This window comes from Dasypus novemcinctus, chromosome 22 (genome assembly GCF_030445035.2).
Source record: "Dasypus novemcinctus isolate mDasNov1 chromosome 22, mDasNov1.1.hap2, whole genome shotgun sequence".
Lineage (NCBI taxonomy): Eukaryota > Metazoa > Chordata > Mammalia > Cingulata > Dasypodidae > Dasypus > Dasypus novemcinctus.
Window position 1 is genome coordinate 46,390,755 of NC_080694.1, and position 14,598 is coordinate 46,405,352.

At 43.6% G+C, this 14,598-nt stretch overlaps 1 protein-coding gene across 4 annotated transcripts in view; it reads left to right on the plus strand.

Moving 5' to 3' along the window:
* Positions 1-729: 729 nt before the first annotated feature.
* Positions 730-14,598, plus strand: part of RNF182 (ring finger protein 182) — a 68,513-nt gene continuing 54,644 nt past the window's right edge. Inside the window, exon 1 of one of the 4 annotated variants that reach the window (XM_058285246.2) lies at positions 730-1,003. The gene's annotated coding sequence lies outside the window, so the exon portion shown is untranslated. Of the gene's footprint in view, positions 1,004-1,177; positions 1,347-1,716; positions 1,943-14,598 lie in introns of those variants that run through there. The other 3 variants (XM_058285245.2, XM_058285248.1, XM_058285247.2) reach the window with 3 other exon arrangements.

Consider the following 14,598-nt stretch of genomic DNA (forward strand, 5'->3'; position numbering starts at 1 on the left):
GATCTTGTCTTTTGACTCCATGTGGAACTCCAATGTTCTCTTGACAGGAAATCGGCCACCCTTTCGGAGGCACAAACAGTCTTTAATCTCCTTCATAAAATGGATCTCATATTTTCATTGGTTAATATGACTTCTCAGGTAGATAGCAAACCCCAGAAACCATCAGCCACCCCAGGCTACCGTTCCTTCAGGGATTATAAATGCCAAGAAAGAATGCCATACTCCCTGGGGTCTAATCGCAGACCCTGTGGATTCCGGATCCAGTAGCCGATCTTTCAGGAAAACGCAGTGAGCGAGGATGACTCACTCACCCGTGGTAGCTGCCCTCCGGCTCGGGGCTTCAGAAGCACCAGCACCGAGGCTGGCACTTTTCCTTCCTTGTCCAAAGATCCCCTTAGGGGAGGGTGCCTCGCCCGGGCCGGGGTTGGCCCGGCCCTTCCCTTCTCCCGAGGGCCCGGCCTGCGGTGCCCGGCCGGCCCTTGGCACAGGGCCGCCCCGCGCTGGCTCCGGGCAGGCGCTCTGCTGGCAGCGCCAGCAGCCCAGCGCGGGCAGCAGCCGAGACTCACAAGCCGGCAGCCGAAAGTTGCGTTCCGGCCCGCGAGGCTGTCTCCTCGGCGTTCGCCCTCAGACAGCGAGCCCCTTCCCCCGCTCTCCTCCCGGCGCCCACAGCCAGACAGCGACACGATTCGGGTGGCGCGAGGCCAGACCCGGGGTGGAGACAGAGCTCGGGCAGGGGGCGGGGGGCGGGGGTCCGCGTTCCCCCGGGCGGCTCTGCGAAGGCTGCGGCCGCGGCCACGCGAGCGCCGGGTACCAGTTGCTCCTCACGTTGTCACTTTGCCTTGCTCCTTCTTCTCCCGCCGGCGAAGCTCCACGCGGAGGGTGCGGCGACAGAGAAGAAACGCGCGGCGGCCGGGCCTGGGCTGCCCCGGGTGGGATGGAAATGGGCACGGGCCCAGGGCTGGCTTCTCTCTTCACCCTGCCCGTCTGGCCGGGGCCAGATTTGGTGAGCAGGTCGGAGGGGGCTGTGCTGGGGCGGCCTCGTTGGAGGGTCCTTGTCCCCCGGCTGCACCCAGATGGCTGGGTAGAAGGGCGGCGGCGGCCCGGCGGGGTGCGGGACCCTCCGTGCTGCGATAGGGGTCCCCGCCCGGCCCGGGCCCGCCGGTTGCCATGGTGACGCAGGGTCGGCGGCTCGGCGCGGTGGAAACAAAGCCGCGCGCCCGCCCCGCACCCGAGCTCCTCCTCCGCGGGCGCCTCGCGCCCCTCCCAGGCGCCGCCGCCGCCGCCCCAGCGGCTCCCCGCCCCGCGCCCGCAGCCACCGCCGCCGCCGCCGCCGCCGCCGGGGCCAGGTGAGCGAGCGCGCCCGCCGCGGGGTCGGGCGGGGCGGGCACGGGGCGCTCCGGGCTGGGTCCGCGCGCCGGGGAGGCGGGCGCGGGGGGCCCGGGCTGCAGCCGAGTTCCCTGGGGAGCGCGTCGCGGTCGGGAAGCGGCCGCCCCGCCCGCGCGCCCCCCGAGACCCGCAAGCTCCCCAAGACCCGCGCGCGCCGCCGGGCCCGCTGCGCTCCGCGAGACCCGTGCGCGCTCCGCAACGCGTCCGGCTGCCCGAGACCCCCGCGCTCCCCGAGACCGCTGCCGCGCTCCCCGACACTTGCGCCCCGAGAGCCGCGCGCTCCCCGAGACCCGCTCGGGGTGGGCGGCCAGGCGGGAAACTTCGGGGCGCAGCGGCCCCCGCGCGCTCGCGGGCTGCCTCCTTCGGGTCTGACGGCGGATTCCGCGTCCTGGCACCAACTTGAGGGTCCCCGCGAGAGGGCTTCTCCCAGCCCCGCTTCTCCGAGCTTGTTAGAGGGGATTTTTCCGGGAGGCGGCGGGTGGTACCCCCTGCACGGTCGCTCCTTCCATCGCTCTCTCTTTCTTTTGGAGTGTCCACGAGGCTTTCAGGCAGCAAGGTATGCGAATATTTACCTTTCAACCTCCATTCCCCCCTACCCCCGCCAAAATGGGATGGAAAGGGCTGGGAGGGTAGTAAGGGGAACACACAAGCAATTTCAAAAAAAAAAAAAAAAAAAAAAAAAAATCCCTGCAAAGTAAGCGCATCTTACGTCCTGACTGCAGCGTTTTGAGGTGGCTTCTGAAGTTAGTCTGGATTCGGAACCGAACGCTCTTTAATTTTGGTTCATGGCGTTGCACCAGCTGTTCAGGCGCCCAGGGTTTCCACCCAGCAATTCCCCAAGTTTATGGCGGGACCCACACTTTGTAGATTAGGTTCTTGATGCCCGTGTCATGCTATGGTTTCTGGAAGGGGTTGTGTCCTTGCTTTAAGGAACTGGAAAACACCTTGTGTTTTGACTCGTAACGAAGCAAGGCAAGGCACCGTTGAGAGCAGGGAGCTGGGCGATGTTCGCACCGCTCGTGAGTGGGTGAGCAGGAGCTCCGTGAGGTTGCTCTCGGGGCGTGTAGGTTGTGGACAGGCCATGGCTCGAGTGGTGAGGAGTTCCCTTCCTTCCCAGTATTCCCGGGCCTTGCATTCATTTCGTGTTATTTAATTTGTTGCAGACACAAAGAATGAATAAAAAACGTGACTGTTGAGATTCGTATTTTAGATGCTTAAAAGTCATCTTGTATGTAACCTAATGCAAAAGGCAGAAAACAGTATTAGAAATAGAGCCGATCAATTCAGAAGGAAACAATATAATTATTATTACGATTTGTTTTAATTGTGGCGAGATGTCACACTGAAAATGGGAAAATGATTAAATTGTATACCTAACTTAGTAAAGTAATTTATAAGATGGACTAGGTCAACTTGGAGAACATTATATGGAATGCAAGGAGTTATGCTTTTGCAGGAAATGAAAATAAACCAGTGGCACGAGTCATTTTGAATTACAGTTCAGTTGATGAGAATTATGGGTGTTAATGCTACTTGAGGTCCTAGGCATAAAGTGATTTCTAATATTTCTCTTTCCTCTTTGGGGATTTCAACACCATTAGCCTACTGATTACTTATTTCTAAGTCTGATCGTGTTTGTTTGCAATTTGAAGTAATGCTACTTCATTAAAAGACTGTATTGGAAACTAAAGGATTTAAGTTGCACTAACAATATGCTTCCACAATTTTTTTTTTACCGGAATAATCAGTTATTTTACCTGAAAGAACAAGTCACAGATGCTCGGCTAAACACTCTCTCATGTCTGTGAATTTGGTGTAGATGTTTTGGAAAGATAACCAGGAGCAAAGATGAGTATTTTCTCATTTAAGCATGAAAGGCAATCAGAATATATGTGTTGGGCATATTTTACAGACACAGACTGTAGTTATATAGTTTGTAGTTTGTACAAAAAACAAACAACTTCTTGAATTCTTTCTAAGGTACCTAGAGTGCAGTTTTTATTCAGATCTTTGCTAGCAAATATAATATTCAAGTAAAGGACCCTGCACCTGCTTTTCTGCCAGAGGAGACTCCCGCAGTGAGTTCTGGCCTAAACATTTATGTCATGGCCCTTAGTTTGTGTCCCAAAGAATGGAGGTAGCCAGTGTTCATTCAGCACAATAAGGACTCCTGTTTTGACTTTGCTCTTGTGTCCCCTGGGACACAAGATTCAAGGTAGTTTGGCATCTTCAAAGCTATATCACTTTCTGCCAGGAAAAAAAAAATAAAGCCACTAGGCATCAGAGAGAAACAGTCTTTTATTGCTTGCACTGCTTTGTTGTGGTTTATTGACACATGCTCTGGAGCGGGGAACCAAGCCTGTGTCAGTGCGGTGAAAAACAGTCTCTTGGCATGTTTGTCTCTGTAACCAGCGTTCCGAGGTATGTACCCAACCAGGTGATGAAAGAAAAAAGACTGCGGTAGACGCACTGTCTCCTTAGAAAATGCAAATGCAAATGTGCTTCTGTTCCTGTCTTAGATTGGCCACCTGGCGGACATGGGGACAGCACTGCGTGTCCTAGTCCCAGCCGTGTGAGTCCTTTTCCTGCATTTCAGCACCTAAAAGTCTGAGTTTTAGGAAGTGAAAATGGCCCTAATTATTGGTATTAGTTGTAAAACATGGTCTGATAATGATACCCACAGCCATTGTTCTACCTAAAGAGTTCTGTAATTTAATTTACCCAGCATACCCAAAACTGTGTAAAAGGAGCCCTAAAATGCCCTGGCTGCAGTCAGGATTGTCTTTGGGTCACTGAGGGTCAGTTCCTGGTGCCCGGCACTGCTAGCAGGAGGCCGCTGACGCCTTTGTTGGCTGTTTCTGGGTCAGCATTCTCTTGCAAATTTAGTTGCCCTACGATAACGTGATTACCACTCGGGAATTTAGCATCCAGTACCATGTGTCGTAGCATTTGCAAGAGCATTTGTGAGGGTCGATGGTTTTTAAAATGATGTCCTCATTACCGAAATGCTTAGGTTTGGATTTGTGGCTGGGAGGATAATGTGGCCCTGAGACCTCAAGGAATAAGACAATAAATATGAGGGATTAATTGACCTGCTGTGCACAATGGGTATTGATCAGAGCTGCTGTGCTGAGAAAAGGCACGTGAGACCCGTGACCACCGCTGGCGGTGACTGGAAGTGGTGTTTAGTGACCGGATCACTTACTAGTGAGTTATGGAGGCTTAAAACTTTGGGGGCCATACGTTTCATTTTCGATGCCCTCAATAGAAATGACGCTATCTTAAACCACCTAGTAAACCACAAAGTGCTTGGGGGAAATGTATACATTTATACTGTCTGGCATGTGGTTGGAGTAATACAAACCTAGTTCAATGTTAATAATTGATTGCCTTATGTGTCAGTCTATTGCAGTACGACAGCATAGTTTTGGAAATCAGTCAACAAATGGCTACCAAGTGTTTACTTCCACATTGCTTGATGAAGGTCATTTGCACTTTTATGATTGAGGAATTGTGTTTTCTAAGGGTTATGATTCTTTTATTATAGCTTATTATGTTTGATGCCCAAATAGTCTCCTTTGGCCTAGTTTTCAGCCTTCCTTTTCTTAGGGGAAAAGTTACCAGTTAATTCCTTAATGATTTTTAAAGGATTTTTTTTTTCTTAAATCTCCCCAGAGCTTTTGAAAAAGTGTAATTTGGTTAATTGGTAATTCAACCTGGAAAAATACTAGAAGCTTAGGCAGTTGGTAGTGGTGTGTGTTTTAAAAAGACGTAACATGTTATCATTTTATATTTTAGGTTTTGGGCTTTTGCAGAGGTTGTATGGCAGATAGGAAAATGTGGGCTCCTGCTTCTTTACCTTGTCAGTTAACGGGAAAGCCGGAGGACCGGGAACAGGAGGCAGAGGCTTTCCAGGAGTTAAAAGGTGTTAAAAAGGGAGATTAGTGCATCCTAAGAGCCCCCAGAAGACGGAAGCACTAACGGGCCCTTTAGCGACTTGCAGCTCAGACTCTGGGAGCCATCAGGCAAGGCTGTCTACCGAGTAACCGTGTCCAGAGGCCACGCCTGCACGGCGGAGGCTGGCCCCGGTGGCTTCCCCCCACCGTCCTCCAGACTCGAGCAACGCCCTTGAACTGTGGCTTACATGCACCTGCACGTTGTAAACCGTGAATTAGGGCACAGGAATGAAGGTCTTCTGAATGGGCATCTTATGGCATCTAAATGGACAGATGATTTAGGGAATCAAGGCAGCAGTGGAACTATAAAGCCACGGTTCTCCGGCGGCGTGTTTGATGGACATTGTCAGCCACCTTCCCTCTCCTGTATCCATGACCATCCAAGGGGCACGTGGCGTTTTACATAATCTGATTACTCCGTCAGGTGTCAGGTGTAGTTATACTGAGAACAGATGTTTCCTCTGGCTCTTACGTTGTAAATGTGTGTTAGAAGGTTGCTGGGTCTCCCATGATGGTGATGGTTTTGATGATATTATCTCATAATCTGTAACAAATGTCCCACCGTGGTGTGGTGTGTTGGTGAAGGGGTGTTGTATGGGAAATCTACACATGTGTATGATTGTTTTGCAAGTTCACAACCTCTGTGACAAAAAATATATTAAAAAAAAACAGTGTAGGTTGGGGGAAAAAGACACCATAAAAGGACTGTAGTTGGTAGTAAGATTTTGACGATGCTCTTGTGTAGTTTGTAACGAGTGTTTCAGAACAATGCAAAGTGTTGGTGGAGAGGCAATGTATGAGACCCCTGTGTGATGTGAGGTATGTTTATTTTGTAACTTCACAATCTTTACTATACACCTATTGTTTATGCTTGTTCAGGTAAGAATGATATACTTCAATAAAAAATACATTAAAAAAAAAAAGGTTGCTGCGTGGTCTTGCCTGGTATGTTCTCCTGTCAAATATTGGTTCCTCAGACCCTGTTTAGTCTAACTGCAGTCATTTGAGTTCCATCTTTTTTCTGTCAATCAATCAGTCAATCAATCAATCAATCAATCAATCAATCAAACACTTAGTGCTTCCCATGAGCCAGGCTCTGTTCTAAGTGCTTCCCAAATAGCAACTCAGTCATCCTCACAGGGGAACTAGCATTATCTCCATTTTATGAATGAGGAAACTGATGTGATATCTCTCTGTTAGATTAATCTAAATGCATGCAAAATACGCCAGAAACCTGCCTTCTTTATGTCCAAGAGTGCAGCAAGCTTTACTTTTCTACTCACAGATACATGCAAATTGGAGAAATAATGGCGCTAATTATGCTTGGGCTTTGTTCCCCCTCACTTTTTCCTTTCTTATTGATAAAAAGAAATGAAACCTAAAGTCATAAAATAAGAGGCATTTATTTCTTCATCGCATGTTGTGATGTGTACCAATATTCTCTTTGGTACATGGAAACTAGAACAGATTTACAGTAAGACACTTTTTGAAGGTAGTTGTTCTTTCATTTGCTCCTTGTATTCATACACTAAAGGAACGCATATTTTCCATGCTGTTGGCCTTGCTGCATATGTGTGCGTATTTCTTTGAAATAGGTTTGTCTATTTGCATTGCCTTTGGGGGTATCATTATTCCGGACCTCACTTTTATTTCCGTGGCCACCTCCTACCTGTCTTTGAGGAATAAGCGGCACTTCTCTCTCCCCCAATAGGCCTCTGCGCATGCCTTCCCCCTTTGTGTAAAAGCTTATGGCATGTTTTTCCAAAGAGGAAATACAAATGGCCAAAAAGCGCATGAAAACACATTCCATATGATTAGCTGTTAGGGAAATGCAAGTCAAACATCAATGAGATTTCATCTCACACTGCAGAGAATGGCCATTATTAAAAAATAACAGAAAACAATGAGTGCTGGAGAGGATGTGGAGAAGGAGGAACACTCCTTTCCTTTCGGTGGGATTGTAAAACGGTGCAGCCCCTGTGGAAGACAGTTGGGCAGTTCCTCAGGAAGCTAAATATAGAACTGCAGAATGATCTGGCAGTTCCTCTCCTAGGAATATATCCAGGAGGGCTGAAAACTGTGGCACCAACAGACATCTGCACACTGAGGTTCACAGAGGTGTTATGCACAGTTGCCAACAGATGGAAACAACCCATCAACCAATGGAAGGATAAACAAAATGTGGTATATACGTATGATGGAATACTATGCTGCAGTAAGAGGAAATGAAATTGGGACACATGATAATATGGATGAATCTTGAAAACATTATGTTAGGTGAAATAAGCCAGACACGAAAGGACAAATATCATTGGTCTCACTAATATGAACTAAACATGGAGAAGAAACGCATAGAGTTAAAACCTAGAGTTTATGTTACTAGGAGATAAGAGGAGGGCTATGAAGGACTATTCATACTTAATGTATGTAGGAGTTTTAATTAACCTGACTGTAAATGTGTGGAAATGGATAGAGTTGAGGGTAACGCATTATAGTGAGTAGCAGCTGGTTTATAAATGGGATTGTGGCTGAACAGGATAGTCTAGGGATGTAAATGTCAACTGAAAGAAAGCTAGAGAATAATCTAGGGACTGAGAAATAGATTGAACCCAGAGGTGGGTAAGAATTGTAGTTAATAGTACAAATGCAAGAATGTCCATCTGTGAACTAGAATGGATGTACGTCACTATTACAGGGTGCTAAGAATGTGGAGAAGCATGGGAAAAATACAGTTAATGTAACCTATGGACTGTAGTTGACAGCAATACTGTAATATTCTTGTATCAAAGCCAAAGATATACTGTGTTAATAATGGGGGGGGGGGGAGTATGTGAAAAATTTACCAAATGTATGCTATGGGCCATAGCTAGTGGTAATAGTCTGATGATATTATCTTATAACCCGTAACAGATGTTCCACAATGGTGTGGTGTGTTGGTGAAGGGTTTTTTGTGTGGGAATTCTGCACATGTGCATGATTGTTTTGTAAGTTCACAACTTCTGTAATAAAAAAATATTTTAAAAAAAGTATTTAAAAAAACTAAGATGATTTGCATGAAAAGAAAACAATATGAAAACACCCAAAAAAAAGAATTTAGCATTATCATGTTGAAAATACATGTATTTGTTTGTTGTCTGTATGGTCTTCACAAAAAAACCCATCTTAAGATAAAATAAAACCAAAGAAAAAAAGAAAAAACAACAAAAAAACCCCCGTCTTTTACTCATTTTCAGTATCAATGACAAATTGGGCACATAAATAAATAATCATTAAACCGACCTTTGACACAAGTATGATTTTTTATTAAGGAAGTCATAGGTTTACAGAAAAATCATGCATAAAATACAGGGTCCCCTATATCACTCCTTTATTAACATCTTGTGTTGGTGTGGTACATTTGTTACAAATGATGAAAGCACATTTTTATAATTGTATTATTAACTATAGGTCCATGGAATTAACCTAGAGTATACTGTTTGATTTGCGCAGTTCCATGGATTTAAAAAAAATTTATTCTAGTAACATATATAAAACCTAAAATTTCCCCTTTTAACCTCATTCAAATATAAAATTCAATGCTGTTAATTACATTCACAATGTTGTGCTACCATCACCCCCATCCATTACCCAAACTTTCCCATCACCCCTATAGAAGCTCTATACATTTTAAGCTTCAAATCCCCATTCCTTACCCCTCCACCTCCCCTGGTAACCTGTATTCTAGATTCTGACTCTCTCTGCTTATTCTAATTTCCTGTCAGTGAGATCATACAATTTTTGTCCTTTTGTCTCTGGCTTATTTCACTCAACATGATGTCTTCAAGGTCATCCATGTTGTTCCATGTATCTGAACTTAATTCCTTTTCACAGCTGAATAATATTACATTGTGTATATATATATCACATGTTTATTCATTCATCAGTTAATGGACACTTGGGTTGCTTCCAATCTTTTGGCAGATGTGAATAATGCCATGGTGAACATTGGTGTGCAAATATCTGTTCAAGTCCTTACTTCAGTTCTTTTGGATATATACCTAGAAGTGGGATTGCCAGGTCATATGGTAATTCTATATTAACTTTCTGAGGAATAACTAAACTGTCTTCCACAGTGGCTGTACCATGTTGCATTCCTACCAGCAATTAAGGAGTGTTCCTATTTCTCCACATCCTCTCCAACACTTGTAACTTTTCATTTTTTAAATAGTAGCCATTCTAGTGGGTGTGAGATTGTGTCACATTGTGGTTTAGATTTGCATTTCCCTAATGGCTAATGATGTTGAGCATTTTTTCATATGATTTTTGGCTATTTATACATCTTCTTTGGAGAAATGTCGACTCAAGTCTTTTGCCTGTTTTAAAATTGGTTTGTTTGTCTTTTTGTTGTTGATTTGAAGGATTTCCTTATATATTCTGGATATTAAATACTTATTGGATATGTGCTTTCTAAATATTTTCTCCTATGTGTAGGGTGTTTTACTTTCATAATAAAGTCCTTTGAGGCGCAAAAAATTTTAATTTTGATGAGGTCTCTTTTTCTCTTTTTTCTTTTATTGCTTGTGCAACAAACTAGTAAAGAGCAATATTTTGTTGAGGATATTTGCATCTATATTCATAAGGGATATTGTTCTGTAGTTTTATTTTAGTATCTTTATCTGGCTTTGGTGTGAGGGTGATGTTGGCCTCACAGAATGAATTAGGTAGTGTTCCCTCCTCTTCAGTTTTTTGGAAGTGTTTGCGCAGGTTGGTTGTTAATTTTTATAATGTTTGGTAAAATTCTCCTGTGAAACCATCTGGTTCTGGGCTTTTCTTTGTTGGGAGGTTTATTACTGATTTAATCTCTTTACTAGTTATTAATCTTGTGAGATCTGTTTTTTTTTAGTCAGTATAGGTAGTTTGTGTGTTTCTAGGAATTTGTCCATTTCATCTAGGTTATCTGTTTTGTTGCCAGACAGTTGATCATAGTATCCTATTAAAATCCTTTTTATTTCAGTGGGGTTGGAAGTAATGTCCTCCTTTTCATTCCTTTTTCTTTTTTATTAAGTTTAAAAATTTATTTATTTTATAATCAGTTAACACAAGATTATAACTACAATAACAATAAATATTCTTTAATCAGCAGTTATATTCTCCTCCTTATTTTGTTCATTCTGCAATTTGTGATGATGTCCATTCTAACTGCTTCAGGCTGAGAATGGACGTAGATGTTATGGTGCAGAGGAATGCAGTTGTTTTGCTTGCAGATACTCCTTCCTTTTGGGCTGGGGCTGGTCCATCATAATTGTTTAGTTAATTGTCCAGGACAGGCCTGAAGAAATGAAGAGTAGGAGTTGGCCACGTATCTTCTAGGTTTCAGGGCTCAACTGGCATAGGAACAGCCCAAAAGCTTTTAAGTCTCTGGGAAATAGACTTAACAAGTAAGTTGAAAATAATAGGTTTAAATAAAAGAAATAGAAAAATCATGATTAGGGTATTTATAAATGAATATAACTGTTATATTGGTGAAATAGCTTTTCAAGTATTTCCAGATAGGGTCTTTCAAGGGGGTGTTGATTTCACGTGGCCATGTGGCTTGCCTATAGTGTTTGGATGTCCCTGTGACCCTCAGGAGCACTTTTCTTTGTGGCTCAGTTTACTGTGGCGTTTTGTGAATTCTGGCCGAGATCTGCATAAATATAACCTCCTAACTGACCTCCTGACTCACTTTGAAATCTCTTAGCCATAAAACTCTATTTTATTTAATATTTCCCCCTTTTGGTCAAGGTCTTTCTACAAATGCTTTGCTGATTAATCCTTGATAATAATCCCTCAGTGCCAGGAAAGTTTACCCCTGGGATTCATGTCCCACATTAGAGGAAAGCCAGTGAATTTATTTGCAATGTTTGGCTTAGAGAGAGGCCATATTTGAGTAACAAGGAGTTTTTCAGGAGGCAACTCTTAGGCATTAATTATAATTAGGCTTAGTTTCATTATTACAGAAATAAGATTCATAAGTGCAGTCATTAAGATTGAAATCTTGGTTTATTAGCCTGTTTCCCTTTCTTAGGCACGCCTTAAATATGCCAGAGCTTCTGGCTATCTCATTTGATAAAGTAGCTGGACATCCCCAGGAGGGAAATTTAATACTTTGTTAGCTATCTATCCAGAAAACATACTTATAGCAACAAGGATGCATTTATAGCCTATATAAGTATGTAGCTATATAACATTCAAGCTGTTTAAAACGTCCTGTCTGTCTAGACACTTGACCATGTAAAACAGTATAACTTACAGGAAAATCTGGTTGTTTCTGTAACATATAACATTTTTCTAATAATAAAATATGCAACATCCCTCCCCCCCATTGTTGACACTTAAGATTGGTGTGGTATCTATGTTATATTTGGTGTAAGAATGTTAAAATGTTACTGTAAACTATAGTCCGTATTTTCCTTTAGGTGCATTTCCCCCCACATACCACTCTATTATTAACTCCCTGTCCTGGTGATGTACTTTTCTTTTAGATCCTAAAAGAACATTCTTATATTTGTAATATTAATAACAATCCTACTCTACCACAGGGTTCACTGTGTTATACAACCCCATATTTTATCCTCTAGCTTTCCTTCTAGTAACTTATATAACCCAAAATCTTCCCCTTCAACCCCATTCACACACATACCTCAGCACTGTCATCTACATTCACAATATAGCACTGTTCACCCCCAAACCACTGCAATCAACCTAATTATAAAATCTACACATATTAAGCATCAGCTCCTCATTCTTACCCTCATTCTATCCCCTGGTAATCTATCTTTTAGATTCTACCTCTCTGAATTTGCTTATTATAATTAGTTCATATTAGTGAGATCATACAATATTGGTCCTTTTGTGCCTGGCTTATCTCATTCAACATAAGGTGCTCAAGGCCCTCCATGTTGTCACATGAGTCAGTACTTCATTCTTTCTTACAGCTGAGTAATATTCCATTGTATGTATATATGACAGTTTGTTTATCCATTCCTCTGTTGACGAGCATTTGGGTTGCTTCCATCTTTTGGCAATTGTGAATAATGCTGCTGTGAACATTGGTGTGCAAATATCTGTTTGTGTCCCTGCTTTCAGTTCTTCTGAATCCCTAGCAATGGGACTACTAGATCAAATGGCAATTCTATGTTTAGCTTCCTGAGGAACCACCACAGTATCTTCCACAGTGGCTGCACCATTCTACATTCCTACCAGCAGTGAATGAGGGCTCCTATTTCTTTACCTATCTTCTCCAGCACTTATTGTTTTCTGTTTTTTAAATGGTGCCCAGTCTAGTTGGTGTGAAATTGTATCTCATTGTGGTTTTGATTTGCATTTCCCTAATAGTTAGTGATGTTGAGCATCTTTTCATGTGCTTTTTAATAATTTGTATTTCTTCTTTGGAAAATGTTCAAGTTCTTTGCCCATTTTAAATTTAGGTTGTTTTTTTAATTGTTGAGTTGTAGGGTCTCTTTATATATACTGGCTATTAGACCTTTACCAGATATATGGCTTCCAAATTTTGTCTCCCATTCAGTAGGCTGCCTCTTCACTTTCTTGACAGACTCCTTTGCAACAAAAAAGTTTTTGATTTTGTGGAGGTCCCATTTATTCAACTTTTGTTGCTCATGCTTTGGGTGTGAAACCATTGCCTACCAGAAGATCCTGAAGATGCTTCCCTGCATTTTCTTCTAGTTTTATGGTTCTGTTTCTTATATTTAGGTATTTGATCCATCTTGAGTTGATTAAAAAAAAAAAGATTTATTTATTTCTCTTCTCCCCTCATTGTTTTGCACTTGTTATCTGCTTTCTATGTCCATTTGCTGTGTGTTCTTCTGTGTCTGCTTGTCTTCTCTTTAGATGGCACTGGGAACTGATCCTGGGAGTGGGAGAGAGGTGCTCAATCTCTTGCTCCACCTTAGCTCCTTGGTCTGCTGCTTCTCATATTGTTTCTCCTCTGTGTCTCTTCTTGTTGCATCATCTTTTTGTGCCAGCTCTTTGCACGGACCAGCACTCTGTATGGGCTAGCACTACTGTGCGATTTTGGAATCCTATCTTCTAATTTGCTAATTCTTTCCTCTGCCTGTTTATTTCTGCTGTTTTATAATTCTAGTGTACTTTTAATCTCTTCTGTTGTGCCTTTCATTACTGTAAGATCTGTTATTTTTCTGCGTATGTTTTCAATTTCTCTTGTATGCTCACCCAAGTGTCTTCTTTAATATATCTCTTCCCTCATCTCCTTGAATTGATTCAGGAGATTCGTATGGACATTTTCTGATTATTCCACTTTCTTGGTCTCCTCTGATTTACTAATTTGTTCCTTTGATTGGGCCATATCTTCTAGTTTCTTAGTATGGCCTGCAATTTTTTGCCAGTGTCTAGGCATCTCCTTATCTTGATGAGTTTACTCTGATCGTTAGCTTCTTTCTCTTGTCCAGGGTTTTAGTGTTGTTTGGTTTTCTGGTAAGGCTCTACTTTGATATTTGTCAAATCTTTAGACTTGCCTTCTTTAACTGATCAAAACTGAACCAGGGGCCAACGAAGGGGTGCAATTCCAAAGATCCAGATCCTCTGAGGCAGCCCCTCTCAACCTCCCAATCCAGCTCCTTCCTTCATGTTGTAACATAGTCCCCTGGCATCTGGAGTCCAAGGCCTCCATCTGGCTCCCCCACTGCACTCACGTGCACCTGCCTACTCCCAGTGAGGCCTCCCTCATGGGCCATCCCCCTGCTTCCACCTGTGCTTCCTCATGGGCTGCCTGTGCTACTCACCCACTGCTCCGCTCCTCCTAGCCCTGCAGGACTGCCCTTGCAGGCCTCCTGCATCGCTCTCCTGCTGAGTCCACCATGTCTGGCAGGGCTGTCCTCATGGGCTTCGTGTGCTTGTCTCCCCATTGCACCCCACAGTCTGCTGGGCAGGCCATGCAGTCTGCCCATGCTGCTCCCACCACTGCTCCCCCTGTGACTGGAGGGGCTGCCTACTCTGGCTACCCTTGCCTCTCTCCCACTACTTTCCCTGCCCAGATTTGCATTTCCCTGATGGCTCATGAGGTTAAGCATCTTTTCCTGTGCCTTTTTGGCCATTTGTATATTTTCTTTGGAGAAATACCTATTCAAGTATTTAGTCCATTTTTAAATTGGGTTGTTTTTCTTTTTGTAGTTGATGTGAAGGCTTTCTTTAAATATTCTGTATATTATACCCTTATCAGATATGTGATTTCTAAAATTTTCTTCCATTCTCTTTACTT